This window comes from Anser anser, assembly GCF_964211835.1.
Source record: "Anser anser genome assembly, chromosome: 5".
NCBI lineage: Eukaryota > Metazoa > Chordata > Aves > Anseriformes > Anatidae > Anser > Anser anser.
In genome coordinates, this window is record NC_139725.1 from 66,543,252 (window position 1) to 66,569,925 (window position 26,674).

At 48.3% G+C, this 26,674-nt stretch overlaps 1 long non-coding RNA gene across 5 annotated transcripts; it reads right to left on the bottom strand.

Annotated features, from left to right (window-relative positions):
• Nucleotides 1–5,159: 5,159 nt before the first annotated feature.
• On the bottom strand, nt 5,160–21,082 carry LOC310901029. 5 transcript variants are annotated; one of them, XR_014585543.1, is made up of 6 exons: nt 16,980–21,082; nt 10,750–11,075; nt 8,375–8,486; nt 7,273–7,745; nt 6,178–6,657; nt 5,160–6,040 (listed from the first exon to the last, which is right to left on the bottom strand). It is a non-coding gene; the product is annotated as an uncharacterized lncRNA (long non-coding RNA). The 5 variants fall into 5 exon arrangements; XR_014585545.1 differs by having other exon boundaries at nt 10,750–11,061; nt 16,980–21,081; XR_014585546.1 differs by having other exon boundaries at nt 6,178–6,315; nt 10,750–11,061; nt 16,980–21,074.
• Between the last annotated feature and the right edge of the window lie 5,592 nt (nt 21,083–26,674).

Consider the following 26,674-nt stretch of genomic DNA (forward strand, 5'->3'; position numbering starts at 1 on the left):
CCCATGTTTCGGGGGCTGCTGCCTCACTGCCGCTGAGCAGCGCGGCTGCGTTCGGCCTTAGCACCTTGTGGCTGAGGGAGAACAAGCCACGGTGGTGGACTTTAGTCTACCACTAACCCCTGCAACTAAGTGTCCATCTACGTGTTTCTTGAAGACTTCCAGGGATGGTGACTCAACCTCTTCCCCAAACAGCCTGTCCCAGTGCCACGCAACCTTGTCAGTAAAGAAATTTCTCCTAATACCCAACCTAAACCTCCCCTGGTGCACCTTGAGGCCATTTCCCCTCGTCTTATCACTTGGTGCTTGGTAGAAGAGGCTGATCTCCGTCTCATTACAACCTCCTTTAGGTAATTGTACAATAAGGTCTCCCCTGAACCTCCTTTTCTCCAAGCTAAACAACCCCAGCTCCCTCAACCACTCCTCCTAGGACTTGTGAGACTTAGACTATTGCCTGCGTAGATGATCTTCCACATCTCCTGAGTGGTAATTGCAAGAACATGATTGACTTACATGCATTATTTAACCATGTCTATTGGATATCTTGCCTTCTCAGCAAGAAAGCAACATCTTCCACGTTCCCATACTGACAGGTCCCTCTGCCCGCTCCGGTTGCCCCAGGGGAAAGCATTCCGGCAGTCACAGAGCAGCCTCAGCATATTGCTGGCTCTTCTGCCTTGTAAATTAATTCCTGCTTCAGGAAGTAGAAAGAGTAGTAGGCAGATATAAAGTCAACTAAAGCAACTCATTGAAGGATAATAGACACTGAGCAAGAAATTGCCCACATGTAAAATTTGCGATGTATCTCAGCAGACTTCCTTTCTATTCTTCCAAAGGATTGGATTTGACAGCAAGCTTCACATTTAAGCTATTAAGCTGCTGGCTTTCATTTCCTTGCTAAAATAAAATGGAAATCTGTGGCTAGTCAGAGCTCAAAAGAGGGAAAACATTTTCTTCTTTCCCATCAGAGTAATAACAGTCGAGCATGTAAGCCTGTCTCCAGGCTCCTCTTCCTCCTCTTTCCGGAGGAGAAGGCTGTCCTGCAGCCCACCCACCCCACTCCTGCAGCACAGGCAGGCTGCTGGCGCTGCCCTGAGAAGGGCTCCGAGCACCCAGCTGCAGGCAGGGGAGAGCGGCAGCGATGCACAGGCAGACACCTCAGCGATGTTCTGGCACGTTGTGTCGGTTTGGCAAGATTTTATTATGTTTACCACTGATGATCTGGAGGAAGCAGCAAGAAATTCTCCCTCATCCATACCTAGGCTCTCCCAATCCCCAGCGCTGGAACAAAAGAGCATGCTGCACATTTCACCCCCTGTGAATCCTGGTGCAGCCAAACGCTAACAAAATGCTGCATTTTTAATCCTGCTCTGCGTTCAGCAGCAGTGTTGTTCAGGGAACGGATGCTACCAGGGCAGGATGCAAAGCAAATGGACGGTTACAGATGTGACACTGGGCACCTGTCATTTCCACCACCAGCTGAGCATCAGCACACACCAGGTGCTTGATTACAAGCGTCTCATTAAGGAGATATGCTATGAATAGGTTGTTCTAAAATTTAGCTTTCATTTTTAAAGGAATAAGCTCCAGACCTGTCTTTGCATTTTGAAGGATTAACTTGATTACAAGGTGAAAAAGAAAAAAAAACCTCACAGAATGGCTGAGATTGGAAGGGACCTCTGAAATCACCCAGTCCAAGCCCCCCGCAGAGCAGGATCACCTAGAGCACCTTGCACAGGATGGCATTCAGGCGGGGTTTGGATATCTCCAGAGAAGGAGACTGCACAGCCTCCCTGGGCAGCCTGCCCCAGTGCTCCGTCACCTCCCAGTACAGAAGTGCCCCCTCATACTGAGCAGGAACCTCCTGGGCTTCAGTTTGTGCCCGTTGCCTCTCGTCCTGTCGCTGGGCACAACTGAAAAGAGACCGGCTCCATCCTCTCGACACCCTCCCCTCAGGTATTTATACACATTAATGAGGTCTCCCCTCAGTCTCCTCTTTTCCAGGCTGAACAGGCCCAGTTCTTTCAGCCTGACCTCACGACATGTAAACAGAAAAATAATCTCCTGAACAGTTACTTTTGTCCATGAAAATGTGGACTGGAGATTCACATTCCAGCTGTAGTTCTCCCAGCTACAACACAACTACAAATGACCCAGCATTGTCATAAGAGAAGTAAATTTTTCTCCTACTCTTCACTTGCAGAGCTCTCATAAACCCTCATTGCTCTGACGCTAACGCCTTTTAATTCTCGCTTACTAAATATATTCACAGGCACATTACACAGATCTGCTTTTAGGACAACATCATCCCTTAGTTTAATTAATTCTTCTCCCTTTTTAATGTTTTTTTCCAATGCTGTGTTTATAGAGACGAAATACATCTTCCCCTTGCTTTGGCTTTCCTTTGCTCGGCACCCTCAACATCCCCATTTACCTCGACGTGATCCACGAGGAAATGAGCTGCACCAGCCCAAGGAGCCACCGTCAGCAGCCTAGTAAACAGCGGCACCTCATGCAGATACCCTCCATCTCCTCCACCTCTGGGGAGCCTGATGACGGTGGTGGCCACGGGCTGGGTGCCGGGGGAATCAGCAGCAGCGGGGGGGAGTGGGGGGCAGGCACAAGCACCCCAGAGCAGCACCCCGGGGTCTTGGGTTGTCCCCAGGGCCAGCTCACACCACACGTGGGCAGAGGAGCTCCACGTGGCCTTACCACAGACCGCACAGTTTAAAATTATGCCTTGTATTCTATTCCTAATGTACGAAGATGTTTGTTGATTTTAACGGGTGGGTACAGAAATGAAGTGACGCAGACTGTGCAGGGCGGTACTGTGATAAATGCTCAACACCCGGCCTGTCACTGCACTTAAGGACATGTAGTGCCATCAGATTAGGTCTGCAAAGAGCTGACGGCTTCTGTGTCTCCACTGAAATTACTGACCATCTCTAAGGCTGCTAAATAATCACAAGATGCCCTTGACCAAATGATATTTTCATCCAGCTTTCATATGACCAGAAAATCCAAACTATCTGTCCAGCCATGCTTACAGGAACTCATTGACTTCAATAACACTTGAGCTGAAAATAAAATCTATGCACAAAAAGGATGAAAACAAGGCAGTTAGGCCTGAGCAGGTAGGCAATCCTACACTGTAATGATACACAAAAATCAATATGGTCTTCAACAAAGAATTTGCCACCTCCCATGTCATTGCCTAAATATGAGCCCTCACCAACAAAGAGTATATATTTTTTTTTTTCCTATTGGCTCCACATTCAATTATTAGGTAAATATCTCTCATTTTGAGTTACCATTTTTGCATTTTTTCCTGACCTAAGCGCTCCCTTTATTTATTTTAAATTTGCAGGTGGAAATTTGGAAAACAGAGATTTAAGCAAACACAAGTCATCAGTCATTTACAAGGCTTATACATTAATCAGATACATATCTCAGACTCAAAACACTGTTGTCAACTTAACTTAGCTTTTTAACAAGCTTTGGGCTTGCCTGTCTTCCCCCCCCCCCCCCCCCCCTTCAGGTCTTAGGAAGAAAATGCGCATCTAAAATTTGCCCGACTTTTTCCTATTTCTACAACGTGATCTAATTACAGATTGGATCTCTTTTTCTTTACTGGGAGGGTAAACCCCGCCTGGACGCCTACCTGGGCAGCCTGCTCCAGGGAACCTGCTTTGGCAGGGGGTTGGACTGGGTGACCTTCAGAGGTCCCTTCCAACCTCAACCCTTCTGCGATTCTGTATGGTGCTGCGCTTCGGATTTAGGGTGAGAATAGTACTGATAACACACTGACGGCTCAGTTGTTGCTGAGCACTGCTTGCTCTAAGTCGAGGACTTTTCAGTTTCTTATTCTGCCCTGCCAGCAAGGGGGCTGGGGGTGTGCAAGGAACTGGGAGGGGACAGAGCCAGGACAGCTGACCCAAACTGGCCGAAGGGATATTCCTCTCCATCCCATATGGCATCACACTGAGCAATTCCTAGGGGGTAGCTGGCTGGGGTGGCGGGGAGACTGCTGCTCAGGGACAGGCTGGGAGTGGGTCAGCAGGTAGTGACAAATTGCTCTGTGCATCACCTGCTTTGTAATTCCTATTATTGTTGTCTTTATTGTTTCTCTTCCTTTTCTGTCCTGCCACATTAAACCACAACATTCTCCTAAAAGAGGACTTCTGCACACCAGCTGTTTCCTTGTAGGAAGAATTAGCAGGCATTGAGAAGTGCTGGAACACTTAAGTAAATTGGCACCTGCTACAGTGAACAACGATTCTGTCAATAGAGATAACACAGCTTGTTACAATATTATAATGGTCTGATGACTCCCTTGACTTCATTGTAATCACAGTACCTGAACAGCAAAGGGCCCTGACATACGTGAACACATGAAAAAATCACTGGAGAGGTGCCTCCACTAACTCCGAACTCAGCACCTCCCCTCCCACACCCCCCGTCTAGCACAGCACTCCTGCAAGGACGGTTTCATGTCAAGAGGTATGGTAGGAAACCTAGCGAGAGGGAAAGCCCCGTTAAGATGATCTTACCCAGCCATCTTACTATTATTACAAATGTATTCCAATTTCAAAAAAGAGAGAAGATCTATATCTGAAAAATATTATATAAAAAACTATCAGCTACCAGTGATCTGATAAATTCTGATTGCAAATATGGATAACACCACAATATGATATCAAAACTGTATTAGAAACACTTAAAATGAATAAAACTTTCATCTAAATTGCTAGAGTTTGTGTTCCCCAGCTGATTTACTTCAGGTGTGGCCTCACCAGGGCTCATATTCAGAATAAATAGATAATTTTGGAACTAATTCACATATATATATATCTGCAGAGCTTTGATCACTACTCTAAGAAGTCTGCAGAATGACACAATGAACATCGCCCGTACTGTCTCCTACATTCCCATTCAGTCATCTTACTCACATCAAGTAGCGAACACATTGTTATATACCAAAAAGAAAAAACAAAGCAAACAAAAAAAAAGGACTATTTCTGTTCTTACCGTAAAGCAGCAGCGATAGTTACAAATATGATTTAAACATACATCACAAAGTACTCCTGGCAGTGTCATGTCCGCAGACACCAAGGGCTCAGCACACGTACACACAAACACGAAGTCAGCTTTGCATTCTGTCACAGGGTTAGTTGGCATTTTATGAGTGCAAGTTCTTACATTAAGATGATCAAAGTAATAAAAAGCATTTTGAATTGTTAACGATGGAAAAGTAGCTTAAACATTCATAAAAGCTTTATTTTTTGTCATTTGCTTGGAGTCTTCCAGTGGTTTATAAAAAAAGCATTAACACTAAAGAACTGAACTATCGATCATTTTGGTAGTTGTTGCAGTTAAAATTACAAAGTAAAAGACATTATAATAAAACTCTGCTTACACTCCCTTGTCATTACTGCTGCCGGCCGTTTGGCAGCCTGGCCCCACCAGGCTTTGGCCAAAGCAGAGGAAGGAAGCAGGGGCTCTGCTCTCCGCTGGGACAGATGCTGCCTGCTTCCCTTGTTCTGCCTACATTTCCATTACACTTCCAGCCACTTCCCAACAGGAAAGCTGGGCAAGGCAGCACAACTTACTAGCATGATTCATAACATTTTCACGAAGTAACTAAACACCCTGGAAAACGTTTAGATAGTGCTGTTACTAGGAACAAACAGAAAATAAACAAATCGACCAAAACCAACCAGCACACACACAAAAAAAAAGCTTGAGAGCACTGCAGTGCCTGACAAGGGAACAAGGAATATTCCTTCCTCATAACAACAGAGGAGGGAGATCTGCATGACAAAACACGAAGCTCATGCAAGACATTACATGCAAGTTAAAAGACCTCTGTTAACAGAGTGGGATTTGTGGTGAGGGAGCCAGTGGTGCCCCTCTCACTGAGGAACCGTTCACTGCCATTCATGGTTCCAAATGGTCACATGCAAGCAAGATAATGAGGAACGCACCATGTTTTGTATTTCATTCTCATCCTGCTTACACGGTATGGATGCACAATGCTCTTGTTCTGTAAGACAAGACATGGAAGGCTCTCCATGTGGTGCTTCAGTCACCAGGCTCATCTCTGCTTTATAAAGCACATGATCCGTAAATACCATTTTGTGCCCTTTTCACCCCCCTGACGACTGAGCTCTTGTAGCGTACCTCAGGTGCAGCGCAGGAGCTGCTGTGCTCTTCACACAGCCAAGTCAGGGCAGCTGGCTGTTGGATGAGCTTCAAGGGAACTCCAAGTTCTCTGAACTTGCCCAAGTTCTCATCAACTCTGCTGTCTCTTGCAGCAACCTAGGTGTGAAAAATGCAATTTCAGAGGAGCTGAATGCAACCACCAGGCTTGCACAAGGGCTCCTAGTGCTATTAGCTCCTCAGCACAAAAAGGCCCTGTGACATGGGGCTGAAGCTCCAAGCCCGTCCCAGCTGCAGCCCGGGGCGCCGAGCAGCAGCTCAGCAGGCACCAGGCATCGGTCTGCGCTGAGCTGGGGAGGGCAGGATTGCTGCTCGGTGCCGAGAGCACCTCCAATGCTCGCCGCAGGGTCCAGGTACGTGCTTGAAGACCCACAGAAACACCAAAGCACCCACTGGAAAGGATGTGGTTTAGCTCCTCTTCAGTGCCAAGGGTCTCCACCTCTGGAAGAAAGGGTTAATGGCTGCTGGCTTAATTAGTGCAACATGAATGAACAACATTTTTGTGAGCTTGAGGGTAAATTAAGACAACGTTTAGTTCTGCTTCTTATTAGCTCTGCATAAATTCTCCCAGGAGCCTAATTAGCTCTGTCACAGTAAACATCTCCTCTATTTACACAGGGGAACGTATTCCTTTTCTACAGGTTTTGCCCTTGCAATAAGCATCATTAGGAAATACCGCCCCCTCCCACCCCTCCCGCAGGGCACTGGGTGCCGCAGTGCAGGGTCTGCTGCCCTGTGCCCCCCCAGCCCTGGCTGCGAGCAGTTCCCCACAGCCAGCCCACAGCCGCCTGCGTGACCCCGAGCCCCCCTCCAGCACAGGGGCAGGGGGCTCAGCCGGACACCCCAGGGTACACTGCCTCAGTGCTGGGACCCGGGGCCCCAGGAGGCAGCAGGCTTCCAGCCACGCATCTCACCGTGAGTTACGAGACTGCATTGCCAGAGTCGCCCAAGCAAACAAGCTGGGCTTGCCAAGGCAAACTTGTTTCCCCCCAGGCAGTCTTCAAAATAAAGTGGCTATAAGGAAAAATAAATAAATAAGAAAGAAAAAGCCAACACCTGGGAACACTATCAAAAGGCAGTGGACTCTCTTTCACTGGGAAAAAAGAATCGACTGATTTCAAGTCTTCTTTTCAGATCTGGGCACTTCCATCATGTGAAATCATTGCGGTATACGGCTTATCTCCTGGGCTTCTCTCTGGCCTGAGGTAGGTTAGATTCCTTCTCATGTCAGTGCTGGCACTGGAGTCCCGCTGCCTGGCACGGAGCACCAGCCGCAGTTGCTGCTGGCGATGGCGGCGTGCTGTGCCAGCCCTGCCCGGCCAGCAGCCCCTGGGTCCGAGGGGACCGGCCGCGTCTGGCCTCTGCTCACAAGAAGTAACGTCCCAGCCGTGCGACCTCTGCTTATCCATGGGATTTTCAGAGTAAGCGTCAGCATCTCTCCACTGCCACCAGCACATCTTCAAGCAATTGCCACCACTCAGGGATTTTATAATGCAGAACTTCTCTTCCTGAGAGTAACAGCCATACACCTTGAAGGAATAATCACAAGTAAAATTAGCTCTGTACATTAATTATCTTTAGGCATTTGTTCCAAAGTGCAGGTAGTCATTTTTCTGTTTTAACATTTATAGTTCTGTGCAAAGTACTTCATTATGCAGAAAGATCCCAATTCAGTCAGGTTCTTCCTCCCCTCTCAGTTTTTACGTAGACCTTCCAGACTTTTTACTCTGAAGGAAAGTCTCAAATATGTGCTGAGTCAGAAGGGAAGGTGCTGCAGCTCACAGAACAATGCGGCGAGGGGCGACCCCCATTCTCTGTGCCGGGCGCTGTTGGTCCCCATCTGACTGTCAGCCTTCCCCTAGTCTTGGGTGAAGACATTAAGAACTGCCCCCAAGGGATGCTACCCGTAACTCTCTGGGTTTCCTAATGCTGAGCACAGCCTTCCAAGCCCCAAGACCCTCCCAGCCCTCACCCTCCACCAGCCCCCCACCCTCCACCAGCCCCCTGCGGGGATGCTGCTGGAGACCGCAGCGGGTGTCTGCGGCCTGGCTGGGCGACGTTTGCTGCTCTGCCCTTAGCTGGTAAGCTAAAGTTTAGAAGAAAAATTGTGCAGATTACATAGTATGAAGAATTATTGGCTACAAAATTGTGAACACACCTTTTGAAGCATTTTCCTCACTCATTACAGCAAGTTGCAAGACAGACACCTGCCACCCTGGTGTTCGGTATCACAGTGGTATATTTAACATCAGGCCTGGAGGGTGGATCACCTGAGAAATACATGGGAACAGTCTCTGCAATATGACTTGTTGACAATTGCATTTTTAGTACCTTTCACTACTAGAAATAGTGTCTGAAGTGTTTTGCAACTCTCAGGCAAAGCTCTCCAGGTGAAGAAATGGAAAAAAAGATCAAGTTACAGGGCTGCCAACAGACCCCCTCCAGCTCAGCAAGAAGCAGGGGATTAGGGGCTGCTGGGCCCCGGGGGTGCCGCCAGGGACACCATGCACCGCCGGGACACCGGTGGTCCTGCTGCCCCCGGACAGCGGCACTGCGGGCTCGCAAGGCCGAGCAGGTCCCAGCCCCGGTGCTTTGGTTCACTGGGAGCTGTCACTGCACAGCGGTGCCACCTCGCTTAGCTTGCCCGAGCTTGGGCTAGACAAAGCAAAGGAGATGATTTCTCCAGACTCTGCCACAGCAGCAGGCATGGTCTGCGATGGCAGCTGAAGCAGAGATGGGCGCATGCTGTGACTGTGGGAGAGGGATACTCACGCAGCAGGAGTGCACATCTCCTCTTTTCCAGGGCGTAAGTAGAAAGCATTTGTCATTAGCTCAGAAGAGTATGAAAGCTCCCAGGAACCTCACACTTAGGTTCTCTGAAGAGCCTCTGCCCTGGAGTGCTCTCCTAGCTCCAACAGATTTCTCTGGAGTCTGATTAAACTCATCATTTGTCACTGAAAGTGTCATAAAATATTTATGACACAGCTGATATTTAAAGATCACAGTAGAAATTTCTAATAACCACTGTAACACAGTGGAAGCACAATCTGATTGACACAGTCAGAAAATTGAAATACTAGAGCAAAGAAACACTCTGATGCACCCACTAATTAGTTATCCACAATTCCTGGGGTAAAAGTTGCACACTCAGACCCTATCCAAAGACTTTTGTGCAGCCACTACCGCTGCGCAGGACATCTAAGATGTACAGACAGACGGATGTTCCAACTTCCATTTGGAAGTTCTGCCTAGACTTCACATATATCAGGTTTTATACTTCACAATGTTGCCTAATCTAATTTGATTTCTTTAAGTGTTTTGCCCTCCAAATAATAAAGGATTAGAGGGTAATAAAGGACTATGAGATAGTCCTTAGATGCACTGCCAGATCACAACATGCCTTCTATTAGGAGAAGCAAAGAATAGCCTTCTCCATCATCTGGCAGAACTCAAAGTCACCTTTCAGAGCTCTGTCCTCCCACCACAAGCTCAAGTACCTTTGTTTATGCACTGTTGCTCAACTTAAAGGAAGTGAAGCTCCAAGAATATTATTTTAAAACTGTTGTCTCTGCTATTACTTGTCACAAATAAAGTTACCTAACTAATATTTAATGACTGATCATCGAGCTGGGATTGAAGAATTCTGACTGCCCACCTGCATGTCATTGACATCTATCTCATGCTTGTTTTATGCATCCTGGACGTGTCGGAGGAGAGTTACTTCAGCCCAGAGGCCTGACTTCCCTGGCACTGAAATCTTGCAGAACCTCAGGGACAAACTGTCTAAAGCTCTTTCAGTCTCAGCACTGATTCAAGCCATCTCCCACATTTGCTATACAAATGCAAAAGAATAATTGACTCTGCACTGAAGGCAGTAAATTTTTCAGCCTCTCTACACCAGCTTTACTCTTAGGGAACTTTCATTGACTCAGTATAGGTGAAGAGAAATTCTGCTGACAATTTTGCAATTGGAAGTGTTTTCTGAAAAAACATTAACAAACAAACAAACAATGAGTTTGCTTTCATTGCTTTCAGTATGGTAAGACCTGCAGGAAAGATTTCTACAATGCCACTCCTTTCTATCAGAAGTGCTTTTTACAGAGGAAAAAAGTGCACTCCTTTCATATTTTGGGTTTAATGCGTTCTTCAGTTCTAGTTTCTAACATGGTACATAAAACTCTTTCCTTAACTTAGAGTTGCAGAGTTATAGTTGCATCACTACTAAAAAAATAATTTAAAAAAATCAGATGTTCACAGTTAGTTGCGATAAAATGGCTTTTTAATAGCCTGCACCATTAACTACAGATATTTTAAAACTATAAAAGAGCTGTAATAACAACAAATTGTTCAAGAAAAAAAGGCAACTGATGTAACTGCTTCCAAAGTAGGGAGCCAAAAAAAAAATATATTTTTCTCAGAGAAATGAATGAGTCACAGTAGAACATCTATGATCATAGAAAAACACTAGATTTAGTCACTGGTAAATAACACAGTTATAAAGGAGCAAATACAAAAGGATTCCTCACCACTCACCTGGAGACTTTTACAGTCAGAAGGTATCTTTATGATTACACGATCTGTCCTGCACAGCCCTGGCACTGGGCCTCCTGGTGGCATTTCCTTCCTGAATGGGACGAGCTCCTTCACGAAAAGCACAGTTGAGCCCACCCAAGCAGGCGCAGTGACTTGGAGGAGGATGTTCCAACAGCTGAGTATCCTCACTGCCGGAAGGGATGCATTTCTTTCCTGAATTTGTTCATCTTCAGATGAAGTCATTGCACACTCATACCTTTTCTCTATCTTTTTCTCTGAAGATCCATCTATTCCACATCACCATGTAGATACCTATAGACAAGAAGCTTTAAGGTGCTTTGATTAAAAAAAAAAATGTAGCTGAACTCCTTAAGCCTTTCTTTATCGAATGTTACAAAATCTCCCCTTATTGTTTGACCTTCACATGGAAGCGCCTGCAGGTATCAAGCATGGGCATGGCTCTAGTGACAGACTTCCAGTCTCTGTACAGGTAGCTTTTATGAGGCATCTCTGTCTGCACGGTCCTAGATCACACATGCACTTTTAGTCACAACGTCACACTCATTCACCTTTAGCTTGTGGACAAATTCAGTTTTCAAGAGATTCAAAACGTCTCCAGTTGAGCACCTAACTTACAGAGGAATAACATCAAAGCTACACGAGGCTGACAGGGGTCTTGCCTGGTTGAGCTCTGAACACCTCCAAGAATGCAGCCCCCAGCCTCTCTGAGCCTCTCTTCCTGTTTTTGACCACCTCAGGATGAAAGGCTTTTCCCTACATCTACCTGGCACGTTCCTTGCTGCTGTTCCTGCCGCTGCCTCTCATCCTTCCAGCGTTCCTCAGGAAGCACCCGGCTCTGTCTTCTCCATGGGGAGCTGGAGGAGGTAGAGGGATCCTCCAGCCCTCCTCCGGGCTGCACAAACCCACTTCTCAGCCTCTCCTCGCACATTCCCATGCTCCAGCTTCATTTTTTCTAATCTTCTTTTGTTGTTTTGTTTTGAGCGGAGGGGGCACAATTCAATTTTCCCAGCTTCTCTTTGAGAGATACTTAATTATAGCTTTTTTTTCCTTTCTTTCCCCCTTACACATACTACAAAAAAGGCAAAGATTAAGATGGTCTACTATCAAAACATCTGAGACAGCTGTACAAATAGCTCCATAGGAATATCCCAGATGAGCAGACAGGCTATTAAACTCTATGTCTGTGGATTGGTCTAGCGTAGATCAAGAAGATACTGATCAGCTGGTATTGTTCAGCAGCAGGGAAGTCATTTGTCTTCAATATGAACACAATGCTCCTATTGTTGCACATCAGCTGGGGACCAGCCCTGTTATTGTGGCATTGATTGGTTGGTTTAGAGAGGGCAGGGGAGAGGTCTGAGTTTTAAGTACAGCTGAAAATCATGTGAGGGAACGGCGAGCAGGGAATAGGTCACAGGAACAGCCCGTTAAAAGGAGTGTTCTAATACCTTTATACCTAGAATAACAACTCCATCACTGTCCAGAGATAACAAGCCCCACATCCTCTCCACATACCTGACCAAATGAAGAGAAGGCCGCTCTGCAGGCTGATCCCTGCTCCTTCACATGTGCCAGTACCTGGGTCAGCATCAAAGCACTTTGTGTGTTTACGTGACCGAGCTGCTTGGCCTGAGGCGTCCCACATCTGTCCCAAGAGTAATGCTGTGCACGCAGGTCCTACCCAGTGACCCAGCTGCACTGGGGGAGGCAGCCCTCCCCAGCAGCAGGGCAGTGCGTAGCCCAGCCCGGAGCACGGTGCTTTGTCACGCTCCCCAGCGAGGCTCAGGCAGATGGAGTCACCGTGGACCATGGCAGTGTGGGGTCAGAACCGTGCACTGCAGCAGTTGGCAGTCCCTGTCTTCCACCCACGCTGGCCATCACTGTTTGAGAACAGTTATGATCTTTGCTGCTTTATCAGCAGTTGCCTTTTGTATTTTTCCTGAATTGCTGCAAATACCCACGAGATCTGGGATGGGATCCTGGCACTTCCACCACGCCATGCAGCACTGGACCTGCTACTGCGCTCGTCAGCGGGACCTTCCCAAGCCAGTGCTTTCCAGATCCAGCGACCAGCTGCTGTACTGGCATCGAGAAACTATGAATAATATCTGAACAGCTTCTGCCAGTGATCCTACCCATAAAACTCCCAGCCTAAGAAATGCAAATAGGAACACCACTTTCTTTTAATCTTTCCTGAGTTTCTCACACACACACGATTTGGCCCATACTTTCATTGCCCCTGGTGCCACCAGGGTTATGCTGCCGCTCACGCCATTCGCACACTCAGCTGTTCAGCTGTGGTGGAAGAATAAAAAGAAGTAAAGCTGTTACCAGCCTCATGGGGCAGGGCAGATAGCTCAGCTGGGCAGCAGGGCACCAGCCCTGCAGTGCTGTGCAGGCACACGGCTGCACCGAGTGGGCTCTGGCACCGACTGCAGAAGGGGGCTCCCAGGAGCAGCACCACACCACGGCGCTGCATGCAGCTGAGCAGCAAAGGCAAAACACGGTGAGCAGCAGGGTGACAGGATGGGAGGTGGGAGACAGGGCCAGCTGCATCCCCGTCACACCAAGACTCAGCACTCAGGAGATGCTTGACTCTGCATTGATTCTGCATGCTAAAACAGGTTGAAACGAAAACAGTGACAAAATATCACAGAAGAAGCAGTGACAGAGTCCTGATTCATGGGTCCCCCTCTACCGCCTAATTTGTTGTTTTGAAAAAGATCAATGCTGTTGATCTCTGCCAAAATTATGGATATGCTACTATTTGTAGATCAGTTCAGTGCATTTACAATCCCAGGAGAAATCTCACTGCCGAGTTTACTCATTTTCTCATTGACACTGACAACAGTAAGCACTCCTCTCCAACACCTGGTTCTGAGGCTAAAGATCCCAAGGAAATTCTGCATCTGAAAAAGCAACCTCAGCAGAAACAGCTTTATGACATTAAGAAAGCAAACCAAACCTCAACCTTACCCTGCTCTTTGTCCCTACTCCGCAAAGTAAGCAGCAAACACCACCTTTTCTTTGCTGGTTACTTCCAGACCAGTGCCCTAGATAGGGCTGCAAACGGCTGCTCATGCAACACACTTGGCTGTCCTGGTAGTGATACCTCATTAGATCTAGGAAGGAAACCTCACTAAGCACTGCTCTGAAAATGAATTGTTTCTGCTGTTGATTATATTTAACTATTATGATCATCATGCCAGAACTCCCCCGTTTTTGCACTGAACACACACACACTCTGACCCACTGTCTCCACCACGTGGAAACTCACACAGGCTGCCCCTAAACCAGAAGAACATGGAAACTAGGTATGTGGCCAAGCTCATTTCTTTCACTGCAAAACCTGTTTGGAGTACTGCTTTGCTGCCCACCTTGTCTCCATCATCTGTAAAATGCCATCATTTACTGCATATGTGGACATGACCAATCGTGGGTAGCTGACTTGCAGGATGTCTGTCTCTGCATCTCTTCTGCCACAATGCAGTCTGTGCTTAATGCTAGGAAATCTCCTGGTTTTCTGACTGCTGCAGGCTGTAGGAACATTTTTCATAAAGAAATTATGCTCTCTTCCTCTCACACACTCTTCCTTTTGTTTGCAGGCATGACCTACAAATAGCAGCTAGGTATTAAGCTAGAGAAGAATAAAACAGATGACGTTCACCAGAAATCCTTCTTCTGCAGTTTGACTTTGTGGCTTTGACCTAGTTTTCTTCACCCTGTCTGAACTACTCGGTTGCAGAGAAAATTGAAAAAGGACAGAGTTTCTTTGCAAATGTGGAAGTCAAGGACTTGTCTTAGAGAAGAAATCAGCTCAATTCGTGTTCCTTCAGGGACTCTGAACCCATGGACTTTCCAGTTTGGACCTCTTCCTCTTTGTAAGAACTCAGGCATTTGACACTCTTCTCACTCGCAAGCACCCCACCTGACAGTGCTGAGCCTGTCCAGAGCACCCTGAGGCACAGGACAGCTGCAGCAGCTGCATCCTCTCAGCACCTCAGCTGTGTAAGCAGGTACAGAAGAAACTCAGGGCATGACCTGCACCTGGAGCACCCACAGAACACCCTGTGGAATGTGGTGAAGAGCATATTTACGATGGAGAGGTAGCAACCTTACAGGCACAAGAAGTACAGCAGAAAAAGAAAATAAAAACCCAGAAGAGCAGTGTTGATGCATTGTCTCCCAAATAATGCATGCTTTGGTACAGTGGGACCATTTTATATAGCAGCTAAAAGCATCTAAATCCACTCTGATATGTTCCAAAAGCACAGTGACTCAGTTGCATATGTTAGCTCATCTGTCTCCTCTTCAGATACATTTTCATCATTCACATTCCAAGGTTATATAATTTGGGGTCACACCAGGGATCCAGTGCACGGTGCAGCCCAAGGATTGCCCATCTGTACAGAGGAGATTTTCACTCACGAGGAGGCAGAGCTGGGTGATGAGAATAAGCCTTCAGATGGTGACGTATGTGACAAGTTGCTGAGAGAGCTAAAGCCAGTCAAAGCATTTCATTTGCTATGAATTGAGTAATTACATGACTCTAGGTCCAAACAGGCTTTTTATTAAGAAAATAGTTTATTTAGATCCTACAGCTGCAATTAATGCTGAACTGGCCCAGCTTTTCTGAAGCTCCTCCAAAGCTTCTCTCAAGCTATACTTACTTCTCCTTTATATCCCATACTGATGCCTGCCTACACAGAGCTATTTTAAAGTCAACAGAATAATATGAATTAAATATTTATATCAACAAATACTCAGTTGAGTGTTGCCTTCCATACTGCTAGTTGATGTACAAATCTGCACTAGAAACCTCTCCTCCACAAAAGAGATTATTTCCTTTCAGTGTGAAGAAAACTGGTCAACTGAACATAAAGCATAAGCTTTATCCACCTGTTACCTAATGCAGTTGCACTAAAAACAGCCTTGAATATTGTTAGATAAATGATGCCTTTTGATTAGAGGAACATTTGACTTTTGACATGCACATAATGCTTACGATGGAAGCAATGGACAAAGTACCAGCTCCGTCACCCTGTTGCAGTGACCCCTCTCAGCCGGGAACAGCAGCAGCCCAACACACAGAGCAGGGAGAGCTGCTGCCAGCCGTGTTCCTCCCCGTGCACCTTTTCACCTACAGCAACCTCAGCTCCGGGCTGAGAAGCGAGTGCACGCCAGACCTAGCTGAGGGCTTTGCCACCACCCACCACATCAAGGACGAGCCCGCCCCGTCTGTGCCACCAGCGCTGCCCAGGACGTGCCCGCAGCTCCCAGGCGAGGCCCAGGACAAGGCGTGCGCCGCCGCTCCTCACCCCTTACACAGCGTTGTCACCTCGCATACAGCACAAGTTTGGGACACAGTGAACCCCTATTCAGGGCAGGGAATCTAATCGCTCTGCTACCCTGACACGTAAAACCTTTTACATGCTAACAGGCAAAAGTTAAGTGCACATAAGCAAAAAGCTCATACTTCCAGAGCGAGCATCTGCCCTATCAGGGAGGTGTGCTAACCTGGATTTTTCCACTGACACACAGGCAAAGCTTTTTAAGCTGTAGCACCCAGACAAGGCTACAGGCTAAATATCACCATTGTGCTATAGAGAAAGCTGAACACAATATCACAGGTCTGTGCAAATCCTGCGGGTCACGATCTGCAGGGTCCCTTGCAGTTACCGCTTTCCAAAGAACAGCTCTCCCATCGACCCCCTTGGGAGCTCTGTTTTTATTCCCACAAAGCCACTGGGCTGGAGGAAATGCGATTATTTTACCACAGAGCTCAGTTCACCCACTATATGTAACCTGCCCTCATCCATTATTTCACAGCCTGCAATTTGTATTCGCCAACTCAACACACGCCACCAGGACGTGTAACAAAGCGCACCTGCAGCAGAGTAAGAAAATATCCCTGCGGGACCCCGCTAAGAACCACTTATATGAAATCACACCTCCTTTACCTACCACTTATTTTCCAGACCTGTTAACTAAATCAGTTTTCTGATACATTCAGCATAAGCTGCCCAGGCGCTGCCGAGGGCTAATCCTCCCGCACCCAGCGATGTCACCTCCAGCACACGGCGACAGAGAACACCCCGGGGCCACCCCTCCCCGCACCCCATCCACCTCCTCCCACAGCACCCCACACGCCCTTCCCACCCCTCCTGTCCGGGGCTGAGCAGCCTCACTCAGCAGCTTGTTCCTCCTACCCTCACTGCCAGAGACCTCTCCTCCAAGCTCAGCATGAACTCTTCTTACTGGATCACGACAAAGCCCAGCCCAGCCTTCACCCACAGCTCGTTTTAAAGCCCTCCTCGGCACGGCCCTTTTCGGCCTCTCTGGCTGCAGGTGGAAGCAGCTCTCCCCCAGGGCCATCTGATGATCGCCACGGCTCTTCTTGGGGCTGCCTCCTGCTGGCACCACACCCTCAGACAAGGCATCCTGGGCCAGCTGTGGGCTCTAGCAGCACAAAAGTACAATGTCGTGTTTCTTGCAGGGCTCATTCATGTTTGTGCCCCCTCATCCACAAGTCACTACTTTTCCCATCACAGCAGGACATGACTAAGATGTATTTATCTTGGGATGCCCAGTAACCCCAGAATCCTCTGACGAAGGGCTGGCAGCTGTTCCTCGTCCTGCATTAGCAAGCTCAGCCTCGCTGAGTGCATTAGCTTCTACTTACCCTCTATTCCCAGAGCAGGCTTCCAGCCTGCCAGCACAGCATGGGCTGGAACCAGACACAGGCCCTGACACACAGCCAGGCCGTATCCTGCCAACCCAGCCATCATCCATTTGTGGCTATACATTTCTGCCACTGTTTAATAGAAGTACGCTAGCACAACTTTTGCCTAATGTTTTTAAACAACAACATCATGTGAGGCAGTGATTGAACTGCCATGAAGCAATGCCTGAGCTACGCTGCATCGCCCCTTCGCAGGCCTTTAGCCCCCAACACGTGCAAGGCAGAGGGCAGGAGCCCGCAGCTTCCCATGCCCCTGCGCGTGGTTTCAGCGGTGCTGAGCGGGGAGGAGCCCGCTGCCCTGGGGAGATGAAGCCTGTGCCAGGACACCCGCCTCAACCCTTTGCCCATGGGCAGAGCCGAGCCGAGCCACCCACACCAGGCGAAGCTCTGCCGGCAGCTTCAATTTGCAGGGGCTGATGGAGAGCGGCCTCCTTGAGAGCCGGGAGGCAGCGGTGCTGACCTCCAGAAAACGCTCCTCGGTTGTGTTTGAACTTCTCTGGAAGGTGCTGCTATCGGTCTGCTTTGCATGAATTTCTCGGTTCACCTGGATACGCTCAGAGCATGGTGTGTCAGGCAAGGTGTGCACTGACCCAGCAAATGCTGCGCTGCTCTGTTGGTCTTCTGCCTGCACCTCCGGCTGCCTGGTGGCCTGCAGAGTGTGCCGAAGGGCCTGGGGGGCTTCCCCCCCCCCAGCAAAACCGCTTTGCACCATCACGTGCCCCTCTGGCAGAGCTGCCCAGCCTCGTGCAGCTACTGCCACCTCTTCCATCCAATTTTGGGACTGTTTATTACCTCTTCTCCTGTCCCGATCTAAGCTCTTCTCTTTTTCTTTGTGTCTCCACTGCTCCCGGAGGCAGGGCAGGAGATGGCCTCATCCTGGCGGGGCGCAGCCGCGGTGCGGAGCTGGGAGCTGGCGCAGCCAGCCCTGCTTGGAGCGGCAGCCACGTCCTCTGCCTCGCAGCCTGCTGCCGTGCCGGGAGCGCTGCCCACAGGGTGACTCCTGCTGTGGGTTAATTACCCTTGCTGGGCTTTATTCATTCTTTTATTGCACTCATTTCTTGTATTTATTTCCCTTCAGGACTCACAACTGGAATATCCAAATGAAAATGTGAAAGTTAGAAACCACAAGCATACATTTTAGGCGGTTTGGGTTTTCTCACACAAGCAGTGCAGTTTGTCTTGGAAATGCTCAGTAAACAGCTGAGCTCACATTTAAAGTAACATTTGCACTAAATGAATGTTTTGCTGCACCGTAACACTGATTCTGTTATTTTTAAAGCTAAAGTTGCCACAAAAAACTCTCTTGAAAATGAAAACATTTTCAATACATCAGTTATGTTTTGCTTTCATGCTTTTATTTATTTATTTATTTATTTTTATAAGGTTGTATCTGGTACACGAAAACAGCAAGCCGATAAGGAAAGGATTATTTACTCACAAGGAAGCTGTAAATGTTCTTTTTTCACTTTCTGAATGTAAATATTTGCTTTCTGGTGTTTTCTGAGAGGCATGTACTAGCTTCCAGACTGAAGAGCATCACCACAAATAAACAGCAGGCACGCTGGCACTGCGGCCAGCAGCAGTACCCCTCAACGCGTGCCACGCGGCTTGCCTTGGGCAGCGCGGAGGCCACGCGCTGGCCGTGGGGATGCTTTTTGCCCAAAACCCCACCGAGGAGCAGAGCGCAGTGCCACGCACAGCACCGCCAGCAGGCTGCCCTGGATCTCCGAGTCCTGCACGTTGAGCCTAAAAAATACCTTACTTTGGTGATTAAAATATAATTGATCAGTGTCCAGTTGTAAAAGGCGGTTTAAAAATCAAACAGCAAAGGTAACTTTGATACCAGGGACCATTTGTGCTACTGCTCCACACTGGCAGTCAAATGACAATAACCATCCCAGCAAATGCCACTGGAGGAGCCTCAGGAAGCTCTAATAAGGTGATGAAAATGTGAGTGCAACTCAGAAAGTTAACAGGAATAGCAGGCAAAGTCCTGCAGTTCAGCCTGCCTGTCATCGCTATTAAGTAGGAGGTGTTTGAAGGGACCTTGAAATGGATGGGAGCGTGTAAAGATAATCTGTTAGCTCAGTCATCACCTCTGTCAGCTGCCAGGAGGTCTGCGCACACCTTCGCCAGAAGTAATGAAAGCGGGGTTATTTTTGTCACTTATCCCGAGGCCGCAGGTGAGGAGCTGCGCTCAGCGGGGGGGGGGGGTCAGAAGCGGTGCCCCCACGGCTGCCTCCAGGGGCTGGCCTTGTGCCGCCGTGTGCCGTGGCTGCCCAGGTACGGGGCAACTTGATCAATTTACAAGGATTCTAAACATTCACATTTAAGTTTGCTCAAAAGAAGAAAAAAAAAAAAAAAAAAAAAAAAGGATGCTTATTGCCTGGTGGTATGTACTTTAGTTTTTACTTCAACTGGTACAACTGAAAACATTCAGTTTTTTTCTATCAAATGGTGGATAACTTCATCTGAGAATATGCATTTTGGATGAGTTAATACTCTTTCACAGCACAGGGTATACAAAATGTTACCTGTCAGAGAACTGCTGCATGCCCATGAGAAAACGAGCTGGCAAACCTGCATATAAACACTCAGAAAACTTACATATGTAGCCAGAAAAATCAGGCTGAAACAATGAGTAATGATATGACAGTGTGAAAGAAAGAAGCTTCTTCCAAATATGACAAACTTACTTGGAGAAGTTAATTCATTTTATTACAGTAAAACATGATTGACATCATGCACATTTTCTCCTAATTTGTGCTTTTGTTTTGTTTGTTATTTATACAGCGTTCTATAAAATGTGAAGACTTCGATCTACGGATGTCAATGAACTTCCATTTTTTCCTTCAACAGATTAAATCTTTTTATTTCTGCACTTAAAATAAACATGACAAACAAGCAAAAGAAGAACGGGGTGGAAAGGCCACACTTTGGGATCTGAAGGACCACGTTTAGGGAGGTGAGAGCAGAAGGGCAGGCTTGCGAGGAGCTCCCATGCGGTGCAGGAGCCGTGCAGAGTGCCCAGGCTGTCCTTCGTCCCCGTGCCCTGGCCAGGAGCCAGCCACCACCTCCTGCGAGGGACGTGCTCCTCTGCACGAGCACACTCCGGCCGCGTGCTGCGTCTCTGCTTGCTCCTCTTACTTTGTTTTGAAGTATTTCCCTTCAATGTTGCCACAGAAGCTATATAATTAGATATTTTATTTACATGGATAAATGAGGTAATTATCCTTACTTATACATTACTATACAATCCATCCATTTTAATTGGATTATGTAAGTAATTGGACAGCAATGTGCTAAGCAGAGAGAACAGCAGATGAAAACGCTGGCTCTTTTACACAGAGTTCAACCACTATACAGAAGCATATGATAATGTATAATAAGAGCAACTCATTACAAATCATTACTGCCAAGGAATTGTTTCCAATCATATAAGTGATTCTCTTTCTATGCTTTCATTACCAGGTCTCCATAGCTTTAATATTCCTGCTTTTGCAAGCATTGTATTTTGGGATACATTGACAGCTCCATTTTTGCCCATTATCATGCAATAGTCTCTCAGTTTTCTTAAATTTCCTCATTAGGTTTGTTTCCCCTACAGTGAGTTCTTCTCTTTCTAATTTGATATGAAACAATTTCTTGGGGTTTCATCACATGAGCAAGTGTGTGCTCGCATGCACGCTGCCTCTTTGGACTTCATTGTCACCTGTAGACTTCTACCCAAAGCTTCCTGCACTGGCAAGAGCCTCTGCCAATTCTGGGGCTCACCCACAGCACCATGACGTCTGCCAGGAGTCTGCTTGCCTCCCGCTGAAAACACCAAGACACCAATTGCTGACACCACAGACCTTGCAAAAAATCCTGTTCTTTTACAGTGCGTTTTTTCTTCTTCCTAAATGATTTCTCCAAAGCAGGAGCCGCTTCCTTGTTTGCTTTCTGCGCATCTGCAAAATACATGTTTTACAGAGCAAATAACTGTGTTGTGAAAAGCCAGCTGCACTTTTAGGTTGGGGACAGGAGAAAGAAACGACATGTTTTGCTTCAGTTTGCATGGGCCAGTCTCTCAGTTGATCTGTGTTCTCTGCCTGTTAGTATGTCCATCGCTACATGCTTTAAAATACATTCTTGGCTTGAAGTTGTGTCCTGATGTTACCCCTGGGACAGTTTTAAAATCTTCTTCTGGTTTCTGCAGAGGTCTGGCAGGTACAGTGCTGCCTTCCCAGGGTGCTAAGTGTGCTGGTCAGTAACTGCAGTATTTTGGTGATATATTAAAATGTCTTGTAAACCAATTTGCAGCAGTGAGTGATTGCTCTGCTTGAAAGACTTCAATTTTCGTTTCTTATTTTTCAAAGCAGATACTTATTATAATACAGGTTATTAAACATCAGAGGTTTATCTTGTATTGAGACAATTTACCTTCTTTTAAAGGCTCATAAATGCTTTATTGTGCATGATTCTGAATAAATATTTGATTCCACATGAGATCTGTATTCTTGCTCTGGAAGCCATAGAGTTGTGAAGGAGCTGTCACCTACTTCTCACTGCTCCTCACACAAGGGCCATCTTCCAAAGCGTCCTGTTACCTCGGTTAGGTGTCAAGCAGCCCGGGCAGCCGGTGCCGCTCGCCTCTGCCTTGTGCCGGGTGCCACACGCGTGTGCCTGGGGATGGCTGCAGGAGGTCCAGAGCCCCTTGGGGCCAGCAGGTGCTCGGGCCTTGTTTCTAGGGGAGAGCCGAGGGCGAGGGTCACAAGAGGAGTGCCTCGTTTACACAGGGAAATCTGCCTTCCGTTGAGATGACCACATCCACTTTCCCAAGGAGATTCTGTTTCTTTGGTGTTAAAGAAATTGTCTTGAGAGCATATGTGACGCAAAAAGGCAGCAGGGGAACACAGCCGTGATTCCTCAGTCTTCGAGACTATCACGTACCATAAAGCACTTGGCAGACAATGAGCAGGCGGAGGGGCAGGGACAGCCCCCCAGGGTGACACACAGCCGCACGGTTTGGGGATGCAGGCAGGAAGCGGAGCGAGAACAGGCACCTGGCAGCCCAATATGCTTTGGTCCCTCCGTGCAGTGATTCCCTATTTAAAGGAGAGTGCTCCAGAGGTGTTGGGGCAGACATGTAAAACATTCTGGCCACAATATTACTTCCACGTGCAGCTCCCAACAGTAATTTTACGCACAGCAACTCCAGCAGCTGTTGCCCTCGAGTGCTGAGCCGTCTGTCCCATGTCACAGCGAGGCCTCAGTCCTCTCAGAAAGGCCGTGGAGACCTGGGGAGATCCTGGTGTGGTGGAAAAGGCAAAGCCCGTGCCCTTCTTCAGGTAAGATCAGAGGAAGAACCCAGGTTGCTGCAGACAGGTCAGCCCCAGGCTCCTGCAGCTTGTGGGAGGCACCCGGCAGCAGCAGCGGGTTGCCTGCCTGCACGCCCAAACACAGCCCCAGCCAAAGAAATGGAAGCCCAGTAAGAAAAACAAGATGTCACACATGATATAAAAATGTTTTCCCGTGAGGTCTTCATTTGTCACACGATATGCTGACACGCAAATATGAAGCAGGGACATGAACTTCATCCCTGGTGAAAGGAAACTGTCCCTGGTTGTCCTGACCGATGGTAAAATCAGGCTCAGGCTGGGATGGCAGGACAGGACCAGTTTGCTTTGCTCTCTTATTGATGGGAGGAAGTCTAAGTGCAGTAAAAAGTGGAGAAAGTGAAGAGAGAAACTTGGCTAGTGCTGGTCAGGGCCATCATATTTTATTCTTCTCCAAAGATCTGTAACCATAAAAGCAGTAATGTCTTTCCTGCATGCCTAGGTTCTTCTTCCATTTTCACTGCTGCCTCCAGCATTAGCCAAATGTTTGGGGAGTAATTTTGTTCCAAATCCAGCCTCATTGTTATTCAGACAATTTATGCCCTCCCGTTCACAAGGACTATAATAATAAGAACGGATGATAAGAAACCATTCTTCTGATAATGATTTAAATGGGAGTGTGTGGGATACCAGTCCTCTCTGCATCGTAATCCACCAATTGTTCTGATATACGCAGTGCCTGCAACCGTCTGGCAAAGGCTTCTCAAACCATATTGAAAAATATGAAGGAAATACACCCATTGTTTTTCTCGGGAGTGATCAACACTCAGTAATTTCCTTCATCTACAGAACAGTGCAGCACAGCCATGTCCAGCATCCCTCCATGCAAATAGGATGGTTCTTACATACTGATTTGGTAGTTTTGGTTTATTGTTGTCGAAGAGATTACATATGGGAAAGGGACTTAGCTCAAGAGAGGAAGGCTTCCTTTAATTGTCAGCCATCTGGAGCTGAGAAAGCTGGGGAGGTCCCGGCAGCGTCCTGGCATCGCCTCCAGGAGAGCTGGCCAGCAGCTGCACGTCCCCAGGCGGGCACCGTGCCCATGCAGGGCGGCTGCGGGATGGACGTGGGGTGGCTGCGGGACAGGTGGGCTCCAGGCAGACAGGACGAGGTCTGCCCCCAGCCCACACCTCCAGGGATGGGATGGAGGAGCCTTCAGCCTTGAATCTGCAGGGGCTTCCCCCCAGCTTGCCCATCCCTGCTCGCTCCCTGCAGGTCCCCTCACCCCTCTCCAGCAGCAGCAGGGGAGCCGAGGCGTCCCCAGGCAGGACTCTGCCCCCGCCGCGCATCGCTCTGTGCCCTCACCCAGCTGCTGCCTCCTGCCCTGCAGGGGGAGATGGAAACCATCCCAGCAGGGCCAGCATCCGAGCATCCCCCTGCTCTGGCGGCACAGCACCGGGCCCCAGGGAGTCCCAGGCTAAGCAGTTTCACACCGTGGAGGCTGCAGGAGTTAAGGAAATCAAAACATCATAAAGAGCAATTATTAAAGTTCAGTGTGATCTCTGTGCATATTTATTTTCTGTGTCTATCTACCAGTTGATTGATTGTCAGAATTAAAGTCACCTGTGGTGCTAAGCAGGTAGAAATTGCTGTGCATTTTTCCTCTCTAGAGAACGTAGAGCAGCTCAATCAGGAAATGCTGATGTCCCCCCTTCATTTTCTGGATTTTAAGATGCAAAAGCAAAATGCATATCGTTAACCAAGACCTCATCTTTCTCTGTAGCTGAAGTTGAGAAGAGCAACTCCATCGGCCCTGAAGGGAACCCCACAAACCTGTCACAGCAGTCTTCAGAAGAGTTTGTACAAGCGCTGTTCTTCCAGCCCCACGCTCCCAGCAGCCTGCAAGAGAGCAATGCGCCCCGTGCTTGCTGCTGCCCTCTGGTAAGCCTCGGCCTGCCAGCTGCTGCCTGTGGCTCCCTCTGCGTATGGGCCATGAGCATAAAACAGTGTTTTTACTATGGCGTTTGCAGAAAATACCTCAGAGCCATTTCTATAATGCTTGCTTTATGAACACTTGTGTCTCTAGCTGCAGAAATGGAAACGGGTAAGGGCTGTTATCTCCTGGGATGCATCTCTTCTGCTACCTTCTTTGCCTAAGCTGAGCGTGCTTCCAGATGCAAACACGCGCCAGAGAAGCTATCGATATTAAAGCACCGTGCCTGGCTGTGCCTACCTCGCACTCTCAGCAGTGGCAGATCTTGAATTTCAGATAATGCCGTGTATATATACCAAATCTGCAAAATCCCCAAACAGTCCCTACAAACAGCACAGCTGGCGTCTGCTGCGCAGTTCCCTGAGGTGAAATAAAACTTGGGCGAAGTCCACTGAGGTGCAAAGAATTGTCGAAAAAAAGACAGTTCAGAAGGTTTGGGTGGTGGGGAATGCTTCATCAGTGGCGTGTAAGGGCAGGCAGAGAAAACACGCTCTTCTTTCCAACACAAACTGCTGGAAGCTCCTGTGCTTGGCAGAGAACTGCTTTCATCCGGTGGCCGTCTCCTGCTCGCCCTCCTGCCCTGGCCGGCAGCCGGTGCTGCGAATGGCCGCAGGCAGGGAGTGGGGAACGGAGCAGCGCGGCGTCCCGCGGCAGCGTCCCGCGGCACCGAGAGCCCCGGCCCCGGCTCGGGATGAGGGCTTCTCATCACAAGGAGGTGATTTTTCCCATTTGGACCTGAAACTCCGGGAAAATCCCCAGGTTGGGGCCGCCCCTCCTGTGCTGTGTCGGCGCAGGGCCGGGGGATTCGGGGGGCATGTGGAAATCTTGCTCCCTCCTGGCCCCAAGGGCCGATTTAGCTCCAGTAATCTGCAGCTGCCCTCAGATGTTTAGCTCACACCCAGCTGCTGAACCGAATCCATGCAATGCCTTTTCAGGGCTTTGCTGGTTTGTTGTCAATGTTCTGCTCCTTTCTCAAGATGTCAAAGCGCTCTGTAGCTGCCATTTAGCAGCACCTGGCTGGAAAGATGCCAGGAAGGTTTTAGAGCACTTCAGGAGTTTGGGGATGGCATCCTGACGAGCCCAAGGCCTGGTGCAGCATGGAGCAAGTGAACATTTCCACCCCGTGTCGGCGGCAGTGCCCAGGCGCCCTGTGGCTGAACGGGCAGGCAGCAGGGGTGTGCCGGCTGCACCGGGTGGAGCAGGACGGGGGATCTCTAATGAGCTCAGCCAAACGAGCACAAGCAGTGGGGACTGTGCTGGGTTCAGCGCCACAGCGATGTGAACTCACTCAAGGCCAGACCACCACGGTCCTGCACCCCCCTACAGCCCTGTCCCTCCCCGTGCTCGGGCTCTGCAGGCTTGGTGATGAGGCTGAACTCAGCCCAGAGGCCCAGTGAGAAGCCCAGAAGCTCACCACATTTTTGGGTAGGACCGTCTGCTCCAGTCACCTTCGGCACTCGCCGACCCCTCCAACCACTGCAGCAACCCAGCTCAGGGCAGCTCTAGCTGCCATGCCACCGTGCTTTCAAGCATAACAGTCCACGGTTGCAGTCTCTTGCATCCTGATTTTCTGAAGTGTCTGAAATGGGCAGTCAGTAGGTAATCAGGAAAATGGGCCACTCAGCTGCTTTAGGTACCTCATTTGAACACTTAGCCAAATAAAAAAATAAAAATTAAAAATTAAAATTAAAATTAAAAGAAAGAACGGAAAAGGGAAATGAGACAAGTATGGTGAGGCATTACAAGCACATTATCAACTAATAATTTTCTCTATTATTTTATCTTTGCATAAATTTTATCGCAATGGAGTGGAGAGGAACTCACTGATCTCTTCAGTGATAGGACCTGAGG